General features: G+C 36.0%; 1 protein-coding gene across 1 annotated transcript in view; it reads left to right on the top strand.

Moving 5' to 3' along the window:
- Positions 1-21,939, top strand: part of KCNH8 (potassium voltage-gated channel subfamily H member 8) — a 383,045-nt gene that overhangs the window by 93,468 nt on the left and 267,638 nt on the right. The window lies entirely within an intron of this gene.

Raw genomic sequence — 21,939 nt, 5'->3', positions numbered from 1 at the left:
AGAGTGGTACAGATGTGAAAATTTTAAAGCAGCTTGAAGAAACCATAAAATAGATTCTATATTGTACTTAAGAAAATAGGATAAATGTTTTCCTCACACCGTTGCTAGCTCTGTGACTCATTAGAAAAAATTCATCCCCATTGACAAATAAAATGGAGGTTTATTCATGTTCTACATCACCAGTATATTTAGCTCATTTGTATTCATTTGTATTCATCATATTATTTTCCAAAATTGATAAAAAGTAGAACATTAGCTGGAAAGTTATAAATAAAGCCCCACACTTACTGCTTTGGCTAATAAGGGCTATGAGAAAGGATAAAGGAATTAGCCTACCAATGAAAAAGACTGATATTCAAAATCCCTACTGTGTGTTATCCACTTTTGTGGGCAATAACTGATTTTATTCCTACACCATTTCATGGTTTAGGGCACTAAGACTTAGAGGTAAGGTAACTGCTGTATGTCATGCAGTTAGTAAGTGAAAAAGCCAAACCAGATCTTTCAGCTCCAAATTTGGTGTCTTCTTAGAAAAGAAATTCTATGACACTTACCATTTCAAGTTGTAAATTAGTCTAGAATTACCTCATCTAGTGGGACAATTGATTCTCTTTCTAAATGTTGGTCTTTGTTTGATTCTGTTACTTCTGTCTGTTATTAGTTGTTCAAAAGTAGGAAAGAAGTTGAAGTAAATAATATTGCCATTAATTCGTATTTAACACACATAAAAATAGTTGAAAATGTTGATGCAAAAGAATGTGTTTTAATAACTTGAGAGTTTCAGTGAATTTTATTCCCAGTTTTTTATAGAAATCGGAGAGAGAACTTTCTTGATTTCCATGTATGTGACTAATTTTCTCTTGTGATCGGTGATTATCACAATTTTATATTTGCAAAGGCTAAAAACAGAAGATTAATGAAGTCTAAATAAACAGTGGACTATTTCACGTTACTTAGAACTAGGTAGCACAGATACCAGACTTGATGATGATAGAAGATGGATCAGACGTGGTTTTAATTAATTAATTAATTAATTAATTTTTAGCTGTGTTGGGTCTTCTTTTCTGTGCGAGGGCTTTCTCTGGTTGCGGCGAGCGGGGGCCACTCTTCATTGTGGTGCGCGGGCCTCTCACTATCGTGGCCTCTCTTGTTGCGGAGCACAGACTCCAGACGCGCAGGCTCAGTAGTTATGGCTCACGGGCCCAGTTGCTCCGCGGCATGTGGGATCTTCCCAGACCAGGGCTCAAACCCATGTCCCCTGCATTGGCAGGCAGATTCTCAACCACTGCACCACCAGGGAAGCCCCCAGCTACATGGTTTTAGATGGTTGTTATAAAAAGTGACAGCAAAATGCATAATATGTCATTGGTTACAGATACCAAAAATTGTATCTTCTTTTGCTTTAAAAAAATGTTTTAATTTTGAAATAGATGTAATCAGATAAAACCAGTGATCATCTCTGAGACTTTATGTAATATAAACATCTATTCACTTATGCCTAAGAATAAAGAGATTGTTTGCATTCAGAAAAAATTCAGACTTTGATGAAATCAAGGTCATTATGAATATGTACTAGTGTGTACTTGTGTTTATATCTTTTAAAAGGCTCATCTCCTGTAGACATGTAATTTGGCACAGTGCTTTTGTTCTTTGGAAAGCAATTTTGCAATAATGTGCCAGGAGTTTTAAAAATGTTCTTAACCTTTGAACCCAAACTTTTAACTTCTAGAAATGTGCCTTAGGACACATGTGAAAGATGTCCATTACTGGGTTAGTTAAGGAGTGAAAATTTTTAAATAATCTGAACATACAAGTGTAAGCAAATGTTTAACAAATTAAAGCATATCCAAAGCATGAACTAGTTAGCAGTCAGTAACATGATGTTCAAAATATATATTTACTACCATAGGGAAAACTTGTACTAACTGTAAATGGGGGATCCTATTTTTTTAATTGATTATATTTCAATATAAAATATGCACATGTACTTTTATAATGACACTGATCAAAATGTACTGCATTTTTCTTTCTGTTTATACATGTTCCCCATTAGATAATACATAATTTGAGGGCAGGGATTGTGTTTTATTCAGTATATTTCTCTTATACATAATGCTTGGGAAGTTGTAGACGATCTACAGCTTCTTTTGAATGAATAAGAAAGATGATAGAAAATGATCTGGTTGTCCTTATATAAATTATCTTTTTTACATATTACATTTTATTTAGTACTTAATGTGTATGATCAGAACATATCATTTTAAAAGTAATAGTAACTTTATATATTAGAAAAGAAAGATGGCATCTTTCCTCCAGAACTTCTGGTAGTGTAGATATTATTGTGAAATGGTTCTCTGTAATTTGGCCCTAGTTTAAATAAAGGTCTCTTAATGGACCAGCCTACAAGAGCAGATCTATTGCTTGGCTTCCTTTCTACCCCAGGCTATTCTTTTACAGAATGAAAGTAACCAACTAACCAGTGCTGAATCATTATTAGCTCTAATTTGGGAGATTGTGCCTTGAGATAATGGGTGTTTGGGGTCTGATTCTGTGAAGGCTACTTACTCTAGGCTTTTGTTTCATCAAAGGATCTCATGTTCATTCGCAAACATTCCTTTTCTCCCAGAATCATCTTCCACCGTGTCCTTGCCAAGTAAATACAACTTGGCCCAAGATATTAAATCAATACATCAAATTAATTGCAATGAGTTGAGACCTGACACCCACCGTGAATACACAATACTTAGATCAAGTCAGAGGTCACTATGCTGAATTGCTTTTAAAATCTTTGAATTATACCTTTGAGATGTTTGGTGCTATATCTCAGTTGGAAATTGTTTTTAGCAAGAGAATCGTTGAGAAGAATTAGTGCTACAAAATTTTTTGTTTTGTTTTTTAAAGAAAAATACATGGTCAAATGGGAGCCTCTCGCGTGATCAGCAAACAAAACACACCCCACAGATTTATTAACTTCAATCAGTAGATTGGAAATGTCTTAATATAACTGGAATATGTCATCTCTGTTTGGTTGCCAAGAAGATAATCTGACTCTTGGTTTTATTTCCCCAACCATATTCTTCACTCAGACTCTAGAACTGAAAATCTCTTAACAATTTCAGCAGAGGGATTTTTGACATAGAAAGATTTGAGCTATAAGGAAACCAAATGTCCCATCTAACAGAGAAGAGTTGCCATCTGCAATGCTATGAAGGCCTACCTCACCATTTACTTCCCAGTTCATCTTATGCTTCAATTTCCAGGCTTGCATAGAATTTAGAGATGATCTACAATAGCCTCTAAGGCACTTTTGTGAAAATTAGAAAAAGGAACACCTGTTGGGCAGATCAGTTTGAAAAAGGGACCTCCTGGGGGGTGCTAAGTGGCATCTTAGGGCATAAGACTGGTCACCAGCTCCCTACCAGCCCTTTGGTTGTTATTCTTTGTGAAGTGTGCAAATGCACAACTCTGGATGGAAGCCCTGGGTAAAGGGTGAGTGCGAGGGTTGTATTAAATATTTGAGAGATACGATATGAAAGGAGCACATCCAAGTCTCAATTGGCACGGGTCATACGTGTTTAGGAACCTACAGGTCTCCTAGAAATAGTTTTTGACTATTTCAGAAAATACCAGTCTTGCTCATTCCAAATCCAGAAAGCACGAGTAACAGCCTATTTTGATGTATTGCCAGTATTTCACCTACAAGATGGCAATTTTCTATTGTTCAACCTAGATAGTTCATCCTGTCAGCAGCACCGGGCCATTTTCTGATGTTCTCATTACAAATGCTATTTATCTCCTTACACCTCATGCATTGATCTTTCTCCATGCAAAAGCCAAGCTGGAATCATAAGTGGCTGCCATCTCTGCCTGGCTCTGTTAACTCTTGATAGTACTGAAACAGTTTTGATTTAATATTATCATTACCGTCAGCACCCTGAGTGGGTGCCAATCTCAGGAGACCATAGTAAGTGAAGGACTTTTTGTAGGTGGACAGTTTGTAGCAGAAGAGTCACCAGCAGCATTTGCTAATTATACCTAGTAAAAATTATGGGCTTCATTGCTGGGTAAATACTTTGCAAAATACATATACTGTTTTTGTAGGTCCTCATGTTCAGTTATAATTTAGCTCTTTGAATGAAATAAATGAATTCTTGCCTCCTAATAGGACGATTATTACAAAGACATACAGATGGCCAAGAAGCATATGAAAAGATTCTCAATATCGCTAATTTTAGAGAAATGCAACTCAAAACTACAGTGAGGTATCACCTCACATCAGTTAGAATGGCCATCACCAAAAAGTCTACAAATAATAAATGCTGGAGAGGGTGTGGAAAAAAAGGGAACCCTCCTATACTTGTTGGTGGGAAAGTAAATTGGTGCAGCCACTGTGGAGAACAGCATGGAGATTCCTTAAGAAACCAAAAATAGAGTTATGATATGATCCAGGGGTCACACTTCTGAGCATATATCCAGAGAAAACTCTAATTCGAAAAGATATATGCACCCCAATGTTCGTAGCAGCACTATTTACAATAGCCAAGACATGGAAGCAACCTAAATGTCCATCAACAGATGAATGGATAAAGAAGATGTGGTATTTATACACAATGGAATATTAGTCATAAAAAAGAATGAAATAATGCCTTTTGTAGCAACATGGACGGACCTAGAGATTATCATATTAAGTGAAGTCAGACAAATACTATATGATATCACTTATATGTGGAATCTAAAAAAAACGATACAAATGAACTTATTTACAAAACGGAAATAGACTCACAGACATAGGAGACAAACTTATGGTTATCGAAGCTGATAGAGGTGGGGATAGGATAAATTAGGAGTTTGGCATTAACGGATACACACCACTACATATAAAGTAGGTAAACAACAAGGACATTCCATACAGCACAGGGAACTAGACTCAATATCTTGTAATAATCTATAATGGAAAAGAAGCCAAAAAAGAATATATATATATATAGTGTGTGTGTGTGTGTGTGTGTGTGTGTGTGTGTGTATATGTATGTAGATGTAACTGAATCAATTTGTGGAACACTTGAAACTAACACAACACTGTAAACAAATTATACTTCAATTTTAAAAAAGGTAAAAAAGAAAGGTTATTGAATTTACTATTAAAAATGTAAGATAAGAGAGGGAGGAAGGTTCAAGATGGCAGGGTAGGAAGGTCCTGAATGCACCTCCTCCGAAGGATAAAACGAATCTACAACTACATATGGGATAACTCTCTTGAAAAGGGACCTGAAAACAGAGCCTCCACAACAAAAGGTAAGAAGACAGCATCAAGACAGGTAGGAGAGGTGGAGACAAGATCTCACCAAGGATAAAACCACACCCCAGCTGTGGTGATCCACATTGAGAGGAATCTCAAAAGTATGGATCTTTGCCCTGAGGAGGGAGGAACTCAAGCTCCACTTCAGGCACCCCAACTCCTAGATTTTGCACAGGAGAGATGAGCGTCCAAAAACAACTGGCTTTGAAAATCCAGGAAAAGTATAGAACTTCAGGGGATGGAAAGCTTAGTCTTAAAAATCTTGAGCACAGACACACTTGATCCAAAAACCAGTGCAAAAGCATCAGACTGCAAAGCACAAGGATGTAAGTGAAGGGAACCCACTAATTTTGAAGCATTTGCTGGAGAGACAGGAACCAGGTGGGAACTCGCCAGGGACTGAGACACTGGTGGAAACAAGTTTTGTTATCTCAGGCTGCCTTGCTAACACCAGCACTGGTGGACACTGTTTTAGAATTCTCCCACTAATCTGTTAGTGCTAGTGGGTATGCCCTGCTGACAGCCTTGCTTACCCTTGTGCCTTTGCCAGGACTCACAGCTGGTTGAACAGTGTTCCCACAGCAGCTGTGACTGGGCCCACAGTGTGTCTGGAGGCCAGCCCTGCCCAGCGTTATGCTGCAGCAGTAGTCCTGGCCCCACCACTATAGGAAGACACACACAGCACACATAGGGGACCCCGAGAGTGCCTGGTTCTGGTGGCCAGGTGGGATTGCATTTCTAAGTCCCACTTATATCCTAAATAAGACCAATCCTTCAAGAATGGTAGAGATAGCTGATTTACCTAATAAGTAGAAAAAACACAGAGACTTAGGCAAAATGAGGAGAGAGAGGAATATGTTTCAATTGAAAGAACAAGACAAACTTCAGAAAAAAGAACTAAACGAAACAGAGGTAAGCAATCTATCCTATAAAGAGTCAAAATAATGGTAATAAAGATGTTCACTGAGCCTGGGAGAAGAGTGTATGAACACAGTGGGAAGTTCAACAAAGAGACAGAAAATATAAGTACCAAATAGAAGTTATAATTGTCCGGAAAAATACACTCAGGGTGTTCAAATACAGACTGGAGGTAAAGAATGATTCAGTGAGCTGAAAGACAAAACATTGGAACTCACCCAGACAGCAGAAAAGTGAAAAAAGAATTAAATAAAAGTAAGGATACTATATGGGACCTTTGGGACAACATCAAGCCTAATAACATTCACATTATAGGGGCCCCAGAAAGAGGAGAGAGAGAAAGGACCAGAAAAAAATGAAATAAACAATGGCTGTAAAATTCCCTAATTTGAGGAAGGAAACAGACATCCAGGTCCAGGAAGCCCAGACGTTTCAAATAAGATGAATGAACCCAAAGACACACACACCAAGACACATTATAATTAAAACTGTAGAAGTTAAAGAGAGAATCCTAAAAGCAGCAAGAAAAAAATAACTTGTTATATACAAGGGAAATCTTATAAAGCTATCCACAGATATTTCAGCAGAAACTTTATAGGGTAGAAGAGAGTGACATGACATATTCAGAGTGCTGAAAGCAAAAACATTCCAACCTGGAATTCTCTACCCTGAAAGGTTATCATTCAGAATTGGAAGAGAGATAAAGAATTTTTCAGACAAGCAAAACTAGAGAAGTTCATTACCACTAAAATGGGCTTACAAGAAATGCTAAAGGGACTTCTAAGGGCACTAATTAGTAACCAAAAAAACCCCATTAAAGTAAAAATCTCATTGGTAAAGGTAAATGTATAGTAAAGGTAGTGATTAATCACTTATAGAGCTGGTATGAAGTTTAAAAGATGAACGTAGTAAAAATAACTACAACTACAATAATTAGTTAAGGGATACAGAAAATACAAAGAGGTACAATGTGACATCAAAACACAGACCATTTGGAGGGGGCATGTAGTAAAAATTTTGAGTCTTAGAATGCACTCAAACTTGCTGTCAACTTAAAAATAGACTGTTAAATATATAATCTGTTATATGTCAACATGATGGTAACCACAAAGCGAAAGCCTGTAGTAGATACACAAAAGATAATGAGAAAGGAACATAACCATAACACTAAGGGAAACCACCAAAGCTCAAGGGAAGAGAAGAAGAGAAGAAGAAAGGAACAGAGGGGAACTACAAAAACAGCTAGAAAACAATTAACTCTATGCCATTATGCAAATGGACTAAATGTAAATGGACTAAATTCACTAATGAAAAGACATAGAGGGGCTGAATGGATTTTTTTTTTTTAAAGGCATATGTCTATGCTGCCTAAAAGAGATTTACTTCAAAAAAAGAAAGACTGAAAGTGAAGGGATGGGAAAAGATATTCCATGCAAAAAGAAATGAAAAGAAAGCTAGAGTAGCTATACTCACAGCAGACAATATAGACCTTAAAACAAAGACTGCACTGAAAGAAAAAGAGGGTCATTACATAGTGATAAAGGGGTCAAATTAGCCAAAAGATATAACAATTATAAATGTATATGCACCCAACTAAGGAGCAGTAAGACATACATGGCCAAATTAACAGGCTTAATGGAGAAACTGAAAGCAATACAATAGTAGTAGGGGATTTTAACAACCCACTTACATCAATGGATAGATCATCCAGACAGAAAATCAATAAGGAAACATTGTCTTCAAATGATGTTAGACCAGATGATCTTAATAGATATGTATTGAACATTCCATCCAAAAGCAGAAGAATACATATTCTGCTCCAGTGCACATGGAACATTCTCCAGGATTGATCACATGTTAGGTCACAAAACAAGTCTCAATAAATTCAAGAAGATTGAAGTTATATCAGACACCTTCTCTGACCACAATTGAATGAAACTAGAAATCAATCACAAGAAAAAAAATATGGAGATTAAACAACTGAACAACCAATGGGTCATCTAAGAAATCAAAAGAGATATCAAAAAAAAAAGAATACCTACAGACAAATGACAACAGAAATATGATGTATCAAATATCTATGGGATTTTTGTAATCCATAGCAGTAAAAGTGGATCTCAGAGAAATTCAGACCAATACAGGCCAACCTTAAGAAACAAGAGAAATCCTAAATAAACAACCTAACTTTACACCTTCAGGGACTAGAAAAAGACAAACAACCAAAGCACAATATTATAAGAAAGGAAATAATAAGGATCAGAGTGGAAATAAATGAAATAGAGACAAAAAAAAACCAAACAGTAGAAAAGGTCAATGAAACTAAGAGCTGGATCTTTGAAAAAATAAACAAAATTGACAAACCTTTAGATAGACTAACCAAGAAACAAGAAGAGAGGACATAGAAGTAAAAAAGATGTTACAACTGATACCACAAAAATACAAAGGATTATGAGATTATTATGAACAATTATCAACCCCCAAATTGAACAACTTAGAAGAAAAGGATAATTCCTAGAAACATACAATCATCCAAGACTGGATCATGAAGAAATAGAAAAACCAAATAGACCAATTACTAGTAAGGAGATTGAATCATTAATCAAAAGTTTCCCAAAGAGCAGAAGTCCATTACCAGAGGACTTCACTGGAGAATTCTACAAATCATTCAAAGAAGATCTAATACCTATTCTTCTCAATTTTTTGAAAAAAATTGAAGAGAAGGCAAATCTTCCAAACATATTTTATGAAGCCCTGAATCAGAAAACAGACAAGGACACTTCAAAAAAAAAAATTATGTGACAATAATCTTGATGATTTAGATGCAAAATCTTAAACAAAATATTAGCAAACAATACATTAAAAGACTCATACACCAAGATCAGGTGGGTTTTATTCCAGAGATGCAAGGATGTTTCAATATGTGATAATCTGTCAATATGATACACCACATTTATAAAGCAAAGGATAAAAATCATATCACCTCAGTTGATACAGAAAAAGCATTTAACAAATTTAACATCCATTTTTAATAAAAACGTTCAACAAAGTTGGTATTGAGGGAATTTACCTCAACATAATAAAGGCCATATATGACAAACCTACAGCTAACACTACACCAACAATGAAAAGGTGAAAGCTGTTCCTCTATGATCAAGAACAAGACAAGGATACTCACTCTAGCCACTTTTATTCAACATAGCTTTGAAGTCCTAGCCACAGCTATTAGGCAAGTAAAAATAAAGGCAAGAAAAAATAAAAGGAATCCAACTTGGAAAAGAAGTAAAACTATCACTATTTGCAGATGACATGACACTTATATAGAAAATCCTCAAGACTCCACCAAAAACCTGTTAGAACTAATAAACAAATTCAGTAAGGTCATTGGATACAAATTTATAGAAATCTGTGGTGTTTCTATATACTAATAACCATCAGAAAGAGAAATTAGGAAAACGATCTCATTTACAATGGCATCAAAAAGACTAAAACACCTAGGAATAAATTTAACCAAGGTAGTAAAAGACCTCTATACTGAAAACTATAAGATGCTGATTAAAGAAATTTAAGAAGATACAAATAAGTGGAAAGATATTCCATGTTCATGGATTGGAAGAATTCATATTTTTATTCATTCATATTTTTACTCATTTTATTTTTCATACTACCCGAAGCAATCTGCAGAGTCAATGCATTTCCTATCAAAATTCCAACAGTGTATTTCACAGAAATAGAACAAGTAATTCTAAAATTTGTATGGACCTACAAAGATCTCAAGTAGCCAAAAATCTTGAGAAAGAAGAACAAAGCTAGAGGTATCACACTCCTGATTTCAAACTATACTACAAAGCTATAATAATCAAAACTGTGTGGTAACTGACACAAAAACAGACACACAGATCAATGAGATAGAATAGAGAGTCCAGAAATAAACCCACACATATTTGGACAATTAAGTTTTTGGCAAAGGAATAAAGAACAAAGAGTGGAGAAAGGATTGTCTCTTAATAAATGGTGTTGGGAAAACTGGACAGCTATGTGCAAAAGAATGAAACTAGAACACTATATTAAGCCATACAACAAAATTAATTCAAAATGGATTAAAGCCTTCAATGTAAGACCTGAAACCATAAAATTCCTAGAAGAAAACATAAATGGTAACCTCTTTGACATCAGTTTTACTGATGTTTTCATGGATATGACTCCAAAGGCAAGGGAAACAAAAGCAAAAGTAAACAAATGGAATTACATCAAAATAAAAAGCACTTGCACAGTGAAGGAAACCATCAACAAAAAGAAAAGGCAACCTACTGAATGGAAGGAGATAGTTGCAAATAATATTCTGATAAGGGTCTAATATCCAAAATATATTTAAAAAAAAACAAACCTGACACAACTCAACAACAAAAACACAACCCAAATGGGCAGAGAATCTGAATAGGTATTTTTGCAAAGAAGACAGACAGATGGCCAACATACATGAAAAAATTTTCAGTGTCACTAATTATTAGGGAAATGCAAATCAAAACCATAGTGAGATATCACCTCACACATTTTAGAGTGACTGCTATTGAAAAAACATGTAATAACAAATGTTGGATGTGGGGAAAAGGGAACTCTCATACACTGTTTGTGAGGCTGTATTTTGGTGCTGCAACTATGGAAAACAATATGGGGTATCCTCAAAAAATTAAGAATAGAACTACCATATGACCCAGATATTTCACTTCTGGGTATTTATCTGAAGTACATGAAAACACTAATTTGCAAATATGTATGCACTCTTATGTTCATTGTAGTGTTATTTACAACAGCCAAGATATGGAAACAGCCTAAGGGCCCATCAATGGATGAATGGATAAAGAAGATGAGGTATATATACACACTGGAACACTATTCAGCCATAAAAAGAATGAAATCTTGCCATTTGTGACAACATGGATGGACTTTGAAGATATGATGCTATGTGAAATAAATAATATGGAGAAAGACAAACACTGTATGATTTCACTCCTATGTGGACTTCAAAAAAACAAAAGAAACAATCAAATGAAGTAAAACTAAACAAATAGAAATACAGAGATCAAACTAGTGGTTACCAGAAGATAAGGGGATTGAGAAAAATGGGTGAAGGGGGTCAACTCTATGGTGAGGGCTGGTAACTAGACTTGTGGTGGTGATCAGTTTGTAGTGTATGTAGATGTTGAATTATAGTTCTGAAACATATATGTAAGATAACTGAACTTTTAGAAACTCTGGCACTCATGCTTATGTGCTTTGCTTCTTTGTTTACTGTAAGAAAAGAAAGGAAGGGAGGGAAGAAGGAAGGAAGGAAGGGAAGGAGGGAGGGAGGGAGGAAGGAAGAAAATTAGTTAAATATCCATCCTTAGAGGAATAGATAAACTGTGATATATGCCTACAGTAGAGTAGTTAAAATGAAACAAATAAGATATACATTTATCAATGTGAACAGGTCTCAAAAACAAAATTCACTGGGGGGGCGGAACAGACTTCAAGATGATCCATCAGGAATGATACAGTTTTTTGTAAATTTTAGAAACACATAAAACTTTTCTGTATGCTGTTTAAATATACACACAAAAAGCATGATGGAAATGTAAAAACAAAGATGAGTTGGATACATTTCCACTCCAGAATTATGTGTGTTTCTGGGGAAAGATGAGAGGGACTAACATTGAGGAAGGCAAGTCAACTGCATCTCTAACATTGTAAAATGAAAAATGAATCTGGAAAGATTTAAATATTCATTAATTCTGGACGATATGTACCTAGGTATTGTTCACATTACTCTCTTTAATTTTTACATTTGAATATTTAATAATAAAAACCATATAACCACGATCATCTATGTAAGTCTGTTGTAACACAGTCCCACACTTCCCGGTATAAAAACATGAGAATCTGTTAATAGTATAATAATGGCTCCATAGATTCTCCAGAGGTATTTCCATAGCTCTCCCGTGTGGAATACTGAGGCTGTAGGGGCTTCATAGAAATAGTTGGTCTCTCTCTCTGAATCATTCGAGAAGTCTTCCTTTGGGTGAGGTTAGGTCTGTGCAACTCTTTGGCTAACAACAGCAAGAAAGGTGTGGATAGACATACTTGTTAAATCACATACTATCTACTCTTTTCTTCTGTCACCCTTTTACTCACTCCCTCTCCATCCTGTTAATATTTTTATGGTGCATTTCTAAAGCCTTTTGCCGGGGAGGCAGGAGAACAGGAAAACACTGTTATGTGTGGTGCATGTTTGCATCTGTTGAAGGTGGGGTAAGAGCGAGCTGGTTAAAATCTGGTACGTAAGAGAGACAGAAAAGCTAAGACTGGAGAAAACTAATCTGTAATTCTTCTAGTGATTTAGAAAAAAACACTCCTGAGATTTCTCCTTTACTTTCCTACTACACTTCACTGTGATACCAAATGTGTGGGTTTTTCTACACATCAAGCAAATCAGCCACACCAGCTGGGTGTCCTACGATTTAACATCAGATCCCAGAGGTTGGGGGCTTAGGCCACAAGACTGCCCCTGCTTCCCTGCTTCAGATGCTAACCCCAAGTCCTCGTTGTCACCTCCTCTTCTGACTCACTTGCCATAAATCAGAGATTCTTAACAACTTCCTCCTTGGGCTCAATTAATTTGCTAGAGCAGGTCATATAGCTCAGGAAAATATTTGACATCCTAGATTATCCATTTAGTGTAAAAGATATAACTCAGGAACAGCCTTATGAAAGAGACGCAGGGGGCACAGAGCCTCCATGCCCGCCTGGTGTGCCACTCTCCCAGCACCTCTACAGGTCACCAACCCCAAATCACTTCCAATCCAGTCCTTTGAGGTTTTTATGGAGGCATCATAATGTAGGCACGATTGATTAAATCATTCGCAATGGGGGATTGGTTCAACCTCCAGCTCCTCTCCCCTCCCTGGAGGTGGGGTAGGGGCTGAAAGTCCCAACCCTCTAATCACATGGTTGGCTCCACCAGCAACCAGCCCCCATCCTTAGGGGCTTTCTGAAAGTCACCTCATTAACAAACTCAGGTGAGGTTGAAAGGGGCTTGTTATGAATAACAAGGCACTCCTCTCACCTTTATCACTTTCACTTTGGAGCTATTTGAGAACAAATATTTTAGCAAAAGATTACCCCATTGCTCTTATTGATTCGGAAATTACAAGAGTTTTAGGAGCTCTGTTCCAGGAAGACCAAATATATATTTGTTATTGTAAATCGCAATATCACACTGTTAACACTCTAACCATTGTATAGGCCCATTTCTCAGAATCCAACAAATGAAGATATGGTATAACGTTGAGATGAGGCAATTCATAAAATTATTCACCCAAACTGTAGGCTTATAATGGCATGATCTCTATTAATAGGTGTTCACATAGAACATGACTAAACAGAGATATCTAAGACAAGACAAGAAAAAAATATAAAGGAGTAAGTTTGAAATATAGAAATTATTCATATTTTTTTGTAATATAATAAACCTCAATATCCTTTATGCTATACATATATCATGCTAACGATATTTTATTACAATTGATTAAAAAATAAGTTGGATTAAAAGCCAGTTGAACTTGACTTTATTATTCTCCTTTGACTAACTGTAATTCCTTTGGAAGTCACTTATTTATATTTCATTATTTTTATCTGTACTATAGAATGGTATGAGATTATAGGCTATAGATTCATCTTTCATGGTCAAGTTGAATAATGCATGTTAATGAAACAAAGAGCTGTATAGGCTTTTTTCATTTGTGTCTATAATTATTATTTGTAAATCTTCTGGAAATCCCATTTGATGGGAGGTCATAAGTCCAGTGGACATGACCCAATACCAGGGCTCATGGCTTGGTGAGCTGAGGGCAAGCAGGATTTAAGTCCCCACACAGCCCTCAGTCAGACAAACTTGTTCAGGACAAGTTTGAATTGCATGTGACAACCCTGATTCTTCTCTCTGAAAGTCATGATGGGCTATAAAACCCTGCCCTTGACATCAGCACAAGAACCCACACTCAAATATTAGAGGGCAGCCATAGCAGACCCATTTATTATATAGCAGTGCATTTCTTGATTTCAATGATTTACATGAATTTATGCAGAAGCAGATATCAGTAAATAATTAGGGTCATATAAATACAGGCAATGAAGATCCTGTACAGACTGAGCTGAGTGGAAATGCAAACAGCAACACTGAGAAATCTGTGCAATGGGTACATCAGCTCTGATAGATCAAAGTTCATGGACCAGTGTGGAACCCAGAACAGGATCAAGATGTAATGTACATCCAGGGCCTGTGTGTGTGTGTGTGTGTGTGTGTGTGTGTGTGTGTATCTTTTGTTTCAAAACTATTTAAATCCAAATAATATCTCTTTTGCTTAGGAAAAATGTGATTAAAGAGTCCATTTTGAGACCGTTGGTTAAGCGATAAGTACATACATGTATTTATAATAATTTATATATACATATATATTATAAAATTTTATGATGAGAAATTTAGCACTTGTGTTTGAATACTTTATTTCTATATTTAAAAGTTAAGATCTCCAGAATTCAGGGCTTGGTTGGAGGAAACCCTTCAACAAAGCATGGCAAGATTATTTCTTAGATTTTTGTTATTGGTCTTAGAAGTTGTCTAGGCCAAGCTTTTGCTGCTCACTGTGGTCCCCTTTCTATAGTATTTGTGTCAGTCAATCATCTCAGTATGAGTAGTCTTGGTAATAGGAAACTCACTGTATTTGAGGTAGCCTGTGATCTTTTGGGCCGCCTTAGCTATTAGATACAATCATATTCATGCAGAGATGAAATCTTTTTTCTTATAATGTCTGTCCATGGACCTTGCTTCTGCTTCCTGGACAAACCTAGAACAAGATTGGTCTCTCATCTCTGTGGTAATGCTGCGAATGTATGAAATGGTATAATTTTCTCATCTCTAGACTGAGAAAATAATGACTGGAAAATCATAAAACAAACTGAAAAAGGAAGGAAAAAAACAGGAAGTAGAGATTATCCAAGTCTTTGTTTTTGCAGACACTTGCACCCCTTTCTGAGAATTTCTTATTTGTATAGAATAAAAACTCTCTTTTCGTGATTATATAACCACATGCTGAGCAAATGTGTCTTGCTTTCCCACTGTGGATGAATAACACAGAGGAAGAAGAGCCTTTATAAGGGCAGAGAAACCAATTACCTAACCTCCCTCTCTCTAAAATTGTAGTTAGTATAAAAACAGAGGAAAAAATAGTGTTTAGGATGATGCTAGTTCATAGCATACATTTATATCATGAGATAAACATCTTAGGTTTTTCCCTCAATGGACTTTTGTTGGAAATTATAGAATTTGGTACAAGTATTTAAGGTCATTTTGTATCAATAAGTGTCTAAGCAGTAGATGAGACAAGGGTGTCATAGTCTTTTTTTCATTCCAGAAGATGCATTCCAAAATACTAACTTTAATTTTTACTAACAGCAAAAACTTTTTTAAGGAGCAGACCTAGAAAGTTCCCCCCCCAAACACATATAACTCTCAGAATGGAGGGTTAGATAAGTTACTTTTGATACAATGATTATTATATCTCCATTCAAATTATGGTTATAAAAACAGGAATAAATGGGGAAATATTCATGATAATGTATGTTTCAGTTAGGAATACTTTTAGCTTCAAATACCAGAAAATGCAAATATCAGTGGTTTGAAAAAATTGGACTTTTTCTTACCTGATAAAAGGTCTTCATATAGGCTTTTGCTGGACTAAATTCTCCAATCAAAAGACATAGAGTGCCTGAATGAATTAAAAAAAAAAAAATCTACATGTTGTCTACAAGAGACTCACTTTAGATATAAGGACACACACAGACTGAAGGTGAAGGGATGAAAAAGATGTTTCACACAAATGGAAGTCAAAAGAAAGCTGGGGTAACTATACTTAGACAAAATAGACTTAAAAACAAAGGAAATAACAAATATCAGAGCACAAATAAAAGAAATAGAGACTAAAAAGATAATAGAGAAGATTATTAAAACTAAGAGTTGGATATTTGAAAAGGCAAACTAAATTGGTGTCTTTAGCTAGACTTACCAAAAAGAGAGAGAGAGAGAGAGGGCTTAAATAAACAATATCAGAAATGAAAGAGGAGATGTTACATCTGATACCACAGAAGTACAAAGACGCATAAGAGACTGCTATAAACAATTATATGCCAACAAATTGGACAAGCTAGAAGAAACTGTTAAATTCCTAGAAACATACAGTCTACCAAGACTGAATCATTATGAAATAGAAGGTCTCAACAGAATGGTGACTAGTAAGCAGATTTAATCAGTAATCAAAAACGTCTCAAAAAAAACAAAATCAAGGACGAGAAGCCTTCACTGATGAATTCTACCAAACATTCAAAGAAGAATAATACCAGTCCTTCTCAAAGTCTTTCAAAAATCAGAAGAGGAGGGAACTCCTCTAAACTTATTTTATAAGGCCATCATCACCTTGATACCAAAACCAGAGAAGGATGCCACAAGCAGAGGAAATTACAGGCCAGTATTCTTGATGAATTTACGTATAGCAGTCCTCAACAAAATATTAGCAAACCAAATTCAACAATACATTAAAATTATCATACACCATCATCAAGTGGATATTATTTCAGGGATGCGAGGATGGCTCAACATCCTCAAATCAGTCAATGTGGTACACTACATTAACAAAATGAAGAATAAAAATCATGATATCAATAAATGCAGAAAAAGCATTTGGCAAAATCCAACAACAATTTATGATAAAAACTCTCAACGAAGTGGGTATAGAGGGAACATACCTCAACATAATAAAGGCCATATATGACAAACCCTCAACTAACATTACGCTCAATAGTGAATGGCTAAAAGCTTTTCCTCTAAGATCAAGAACAAGACAAGGATGCCCACTCTGGACACTTTTACTCAACATAATATTGGAAGTCCTCATCAGGGCAATTAGGCAAGAAAAAGAAATAAAAGGCATCCAAATTGGAAAAGAAGAAGTGAAAGTGTCACTATTTGTGGATGACATGATATTATATATAGAAAGCCCTAAACACTCCATCAAAAAAACTGTTAGAATAAATGAATTCAGTAAAGTTGCAGGATACAAATTTAATTCACAAATATTTTGAGTTTCTATACACTAATAACAAACTATCAGAAAGAGAACTTAAGAAAACAATCCCATTTTCAGTTGCATCAAAAAGAATAAAATACCTATGTATAAATTTAACCTGGAGGTGAAAGACAAATTTAATGCCATCCATATAAAAATTCCAATAGTATTTTTTACAGAAATAAGAAAATTAATCTTAAAATTTATATGGAACCACATAAGACCCCAAAGAGCCAAAGCAAACTACCAAAATACCAAGGGCATTTTTCACAGAACTAGAACAAATAATATTAAAATTTGTATGGAAACACAAAAGACCCTGAATAGACAAAACAAAATTTAGAAAGAAGAACAGAGCTGGAGTAATCACACTCCCTGACTCCAGACTATACTAGAAAGCCACAGTAATCAAAACGGTATGATACTTGCACAAAAGCAGATGCATGGATCAGTGGAACAGAATAGAGAGCCCAGAAATAATCCCATGCACTTGTGGTCAGTTAATCCACCTACAACAAAGGAGGCAAGAATACACAATGGAGAAAAGACAGTCTCTTCAATAAGTGGTGCTGGGAAAACTAGACAGCCACATGTAAAAGAATGAAATTAGAACATTCTCTAACACTGTACACAAAAATAAACTCAAAATAGATTAAAGGCCTAAATGTAAGACCAGAAACTATAAAACTCCTAGAGGAAAACATAGGCAGAACACTTACATAAATCGCAGCAATGTTTTTTTGGATCTGTCTCCTAAAGCAAAGGAAATAAAAGCAAAAATAAACAAAAGGGACTTAATTAAACTCAAAGACATTTTGCACATCAAAGGAAACCATCAAGAAAACAAAAGGGCAGCATATTGAATGGGAGAAAATATTTGCAGATGATATGACCGATAAGGGATTAATATCCAAAATATAGAAACAGTTCAAACAACTCAACTTCAAAAAACAAATAACCTGATTTAAAAATGGGCATCAGTACTGAATAGACGTTTTTCAAAAGAAGAAAAGCAGATGACCAACAGGCACATGAAAAGATGCTCAATATCACTAATCATTAGGGAAATGCAAATCAAAACCACAATGAGATACCATTCGACCCAGCAATTCCACTCGTGGGTATACACCCCCCAAAAAACAAAAACATTAATTTGAATAGATACACGCACCCCAATATTCACAGCATTATTTACAATTGCAAACATATGGAAGTAACCTAAGTGTCCATCAACAGATGAATGTATAAAGAAGATGTGGTCACTTTATACAATGCAATACTACTCAGCCATAAAAAAAATGAAATCTTGCCATTTGCAGCAACATGGATGTACTTGGAGGGTATTACGCTAAGTGAAATAAGTCAGAGAAAGTATAACATCACCTGTGTATGGAATCTGAAGAATACAACAAACTAGTGAATATAACAAAAAAGAAGTAGACTCACAGATATAGAGAATAAACTAGTGGTTACCTGTGGGGAGAAGGAAAGGGAGAAGGGAATATAGAGGTAAATACTGGCATTAATTCTGTTATTTAAAGATGTCATAAAAAATTTAAGCTTTTTCCACCCTTTAGTTCTGCCACACTCAGGCATGCCACCTCAAGGTCACAGAATGACTGCCACAGCTCTAGACACCACAATTAAATTCCAAGACAGGAATGAGTGGGAAGAGAAGGTAAAAGGGCACAGTGGCTCGGATGATGAGAGCATTTCTTTTCTCATATCTCTCTTTTAATGAAAATTAAAATATCTTCCTGAATACCTGCAAGCTGACTTATCCAAATATCTAACTGAACAGATCTTATTAACCTGGCCAGGTAATAACAAGTGAAAAAAAAAAATCAGTTTCACAATTATATGATTACTTATGACTAGTTAAAAAGTTTAAGAAACTAGTTTAAAATTATGACCAGTAGCTGAGAAAGGTAGAATCATGGGGAACATGTTTATTTTTTCTCTGGTTTCCTAAGGCTTTGTAATATGGCTACATTAGTTTGATAATGAAAGCATGCACTTCTAGCGAAAATAAGTTCATTTGAACACAAAGTAATTAGACTTGCCTGAAAGACTCATTGATTTATCTAAAACCTTCTCTTACTTCCCACCCCACATATCTGTACTTTCGCAAAGCAGGGAAAAGGATGGGGAAGCCCTGCTAAGAACCTTATGGTCATTCTTTTAATTACAGAGCGTGCAATGTCACAGCCCACATCTTGCCCAATGTCTTCTGACTCAGAACATGATTATGTTGATTTATTTAAAAATCCATCCTGAAAATCATATTTATTTTTTAAATAAATTTATTTATTTTATTTATTTTTATTTTTGGCTGTGTTGGGTCTTCATTGCTGCACACGAGCTTTTCTCTAGTTGCGGCGAGTGGGGGTTACTCTTCGTTGCGGTGCAGGGGCTTCTCATTGCAGTGGCTTCTCTTGTTGTGGAGCATGGGCTCTAGGCGTGCAGGCTTCAGTAGTTGTGGCACTCGGGCTCAGTAGTTGTGGCACATGGGCTTAGCTGCTCCACAGCATGTGGGATCTTCCCGGACTGGGGCACGAACCCGTGTCCCCTGCATCGGCAGGCGGACTCTCAACCACTGCACCACCAGGGAAGCCCCACAGATATGTTTTATTTCATATTTATACCTCCTCATGACTTAGGTCTGAAAGGTGTTCAACCTAAAATCTAATCATCAACAGAAATGAGTTTTTTCATGTAAAGGCAGTTTTCTTGTTGCAGGTTAGGTGGCTGCCATGGTGTCTGGTCAACATAACTCAGATGTACCCATAGCATTCACTCAGGAAAATGTGTGTGTGTGTGTGTGTGTGTGTGTGTGTGTGTGTTTGATAGAGATAAGATTTAATTAAAAAAAATACACACCCACATAAGTGCTTGATGATGGAATATCCAAGGATAGACCATTTCCTTATAGAATTTAGCATCTATTTGTAGTTTTGTATATAGTGGGCTTGGGTTTGAATGGCTAAGAAATCATAAATAAATAAACACGTTGAAACATCATTAAAAATTGTAATACTCAGTCTTAAGAGAAAAAGCAGACTATAATGATAGAAAATAATGTGGGGTAACTTATTTAGATGACATAGTCAGGGAATGACTCTCTGAAAAGTGGACATTTGGTCTGAGACCTGAAAGATGAAACACAGCGGGAAGAAACTGCATGGGCACAAGCCTTGGGAGAGAGCTGGGAAGGACATTCTCAAATGTTAGATAGCAGGTAAGGAGTAAGTGAAATCCTAGATAATGTATTATGGGCCATAATAGAGATGTTTGAGGCTCATTCCAATTGCCATGGAAAGCCTTTAAAAAATTTAAAACAGGAGAATGATGTTTTTCTTTGCAAAAATTATTCTAGGTAATAAGACCAAAGCAGGGGTTAAATCCATATGTGGGGAAGGTTAGCACCCTTCACCGTCACAGCACTGGTGTCACTGGTTTGTGAAAGAGTGAGGTCCCCATCAGTAGGTACTTGTGCCACCACAAGACAGAATATTGCAGAGAGGGCCTATTGGATTATAGATTGGGCATTAGGTTATATATGGACCTTTATAATCATCCCCAAACTTTGAGCTCCTGTAGTACTATTAACTGAGCTAATTATTAAAAGTGTCTTTAGGAATGATAGAAAAATCATAAAATCAAAGGGGTTATTATTTAGAACAGAATTCTCCAAAACCTTATATATTAAATATATACTCACCTACAAAGTGGATATCCCCTTCCCAAGATGAGGCTGATGTATATGATGTGAACCTTCCATTAGGGCAGATGGTCTCAATTGTTTTGGAAATATATATCATCTAGTGGTATTGTTTAAAATGAAGATCCAGGGCTCCCATCCCTTGGAGATTCTAATTTAATAGATCTGAAGTGAGGCCTGAGAAATTGCAACCTTAATAAGCATCCTAGGAGATCCCAATAGGCGAGGTGGACCAGGGCTGCACTTTAGGAAACAGTGGACTTGGTGATGTCCCTATGCAGATTCTAGCCCTCCTTCACTTCTTGTTGTCATCCACCGAGATCAGGAGTATTGTAGCTCTGAGGATATTTTAACTTGCATTGTCACGTTACTCAACCTTTATGAGCCAAACCCACTTCATCTGTAATAAAAGCATAAGATGCTTTTGTGAGGACCAGAAATGCAAAATGCGGACCTGAGAGCCTGGCATATCATACCTGTTTAATAAACAGCACCTACTGTCTGCCTTATTTCTGTCTAATTTATTTAGCCGCCTCTTTCCTAGTTATCTTGGTTTACTAACGCCGAGTCAGCATTGACCTGTGTTGGTTTGCTTCTACATTATTGTCATCTTCATCTTGCCTCCACCTCGCCCACAAATTCCCAGAGACCTGCAGCTATCACCTTAATTCAAGTTTTGTACTCTCTCTGCATCATTATAAAGACACTAGAATAAAAATGCTAATATTACAGCTGTGGAATAACTGTAACTATCAAATTCTTTTACTCTTGTGTTTCCTGCTACCTAAATTAATTCTCTCTTGTAGAACCCCTCATCTTTCTTGTTTAACGTTGAGTACTGGGAA

The sequence above is a fragment of the Phocoena phocoena genome, chromosome 4, assembly GCF_963924675.1.
Source record: "Phocoena phocoena chromosome 4, mPhoPho1.1, whole genome shotgun sequence".
In the NCBI taxonomy this organism is placed as follows: Eukaryota; Metazoa; Chordata; class Mammalia; order Artiodactyla; family Phocoenidae; genus Phocoena; species Phocoena phocoena.
This window is presented reverse-complemented; position numbering and strand designations above follow the sequence as displayed.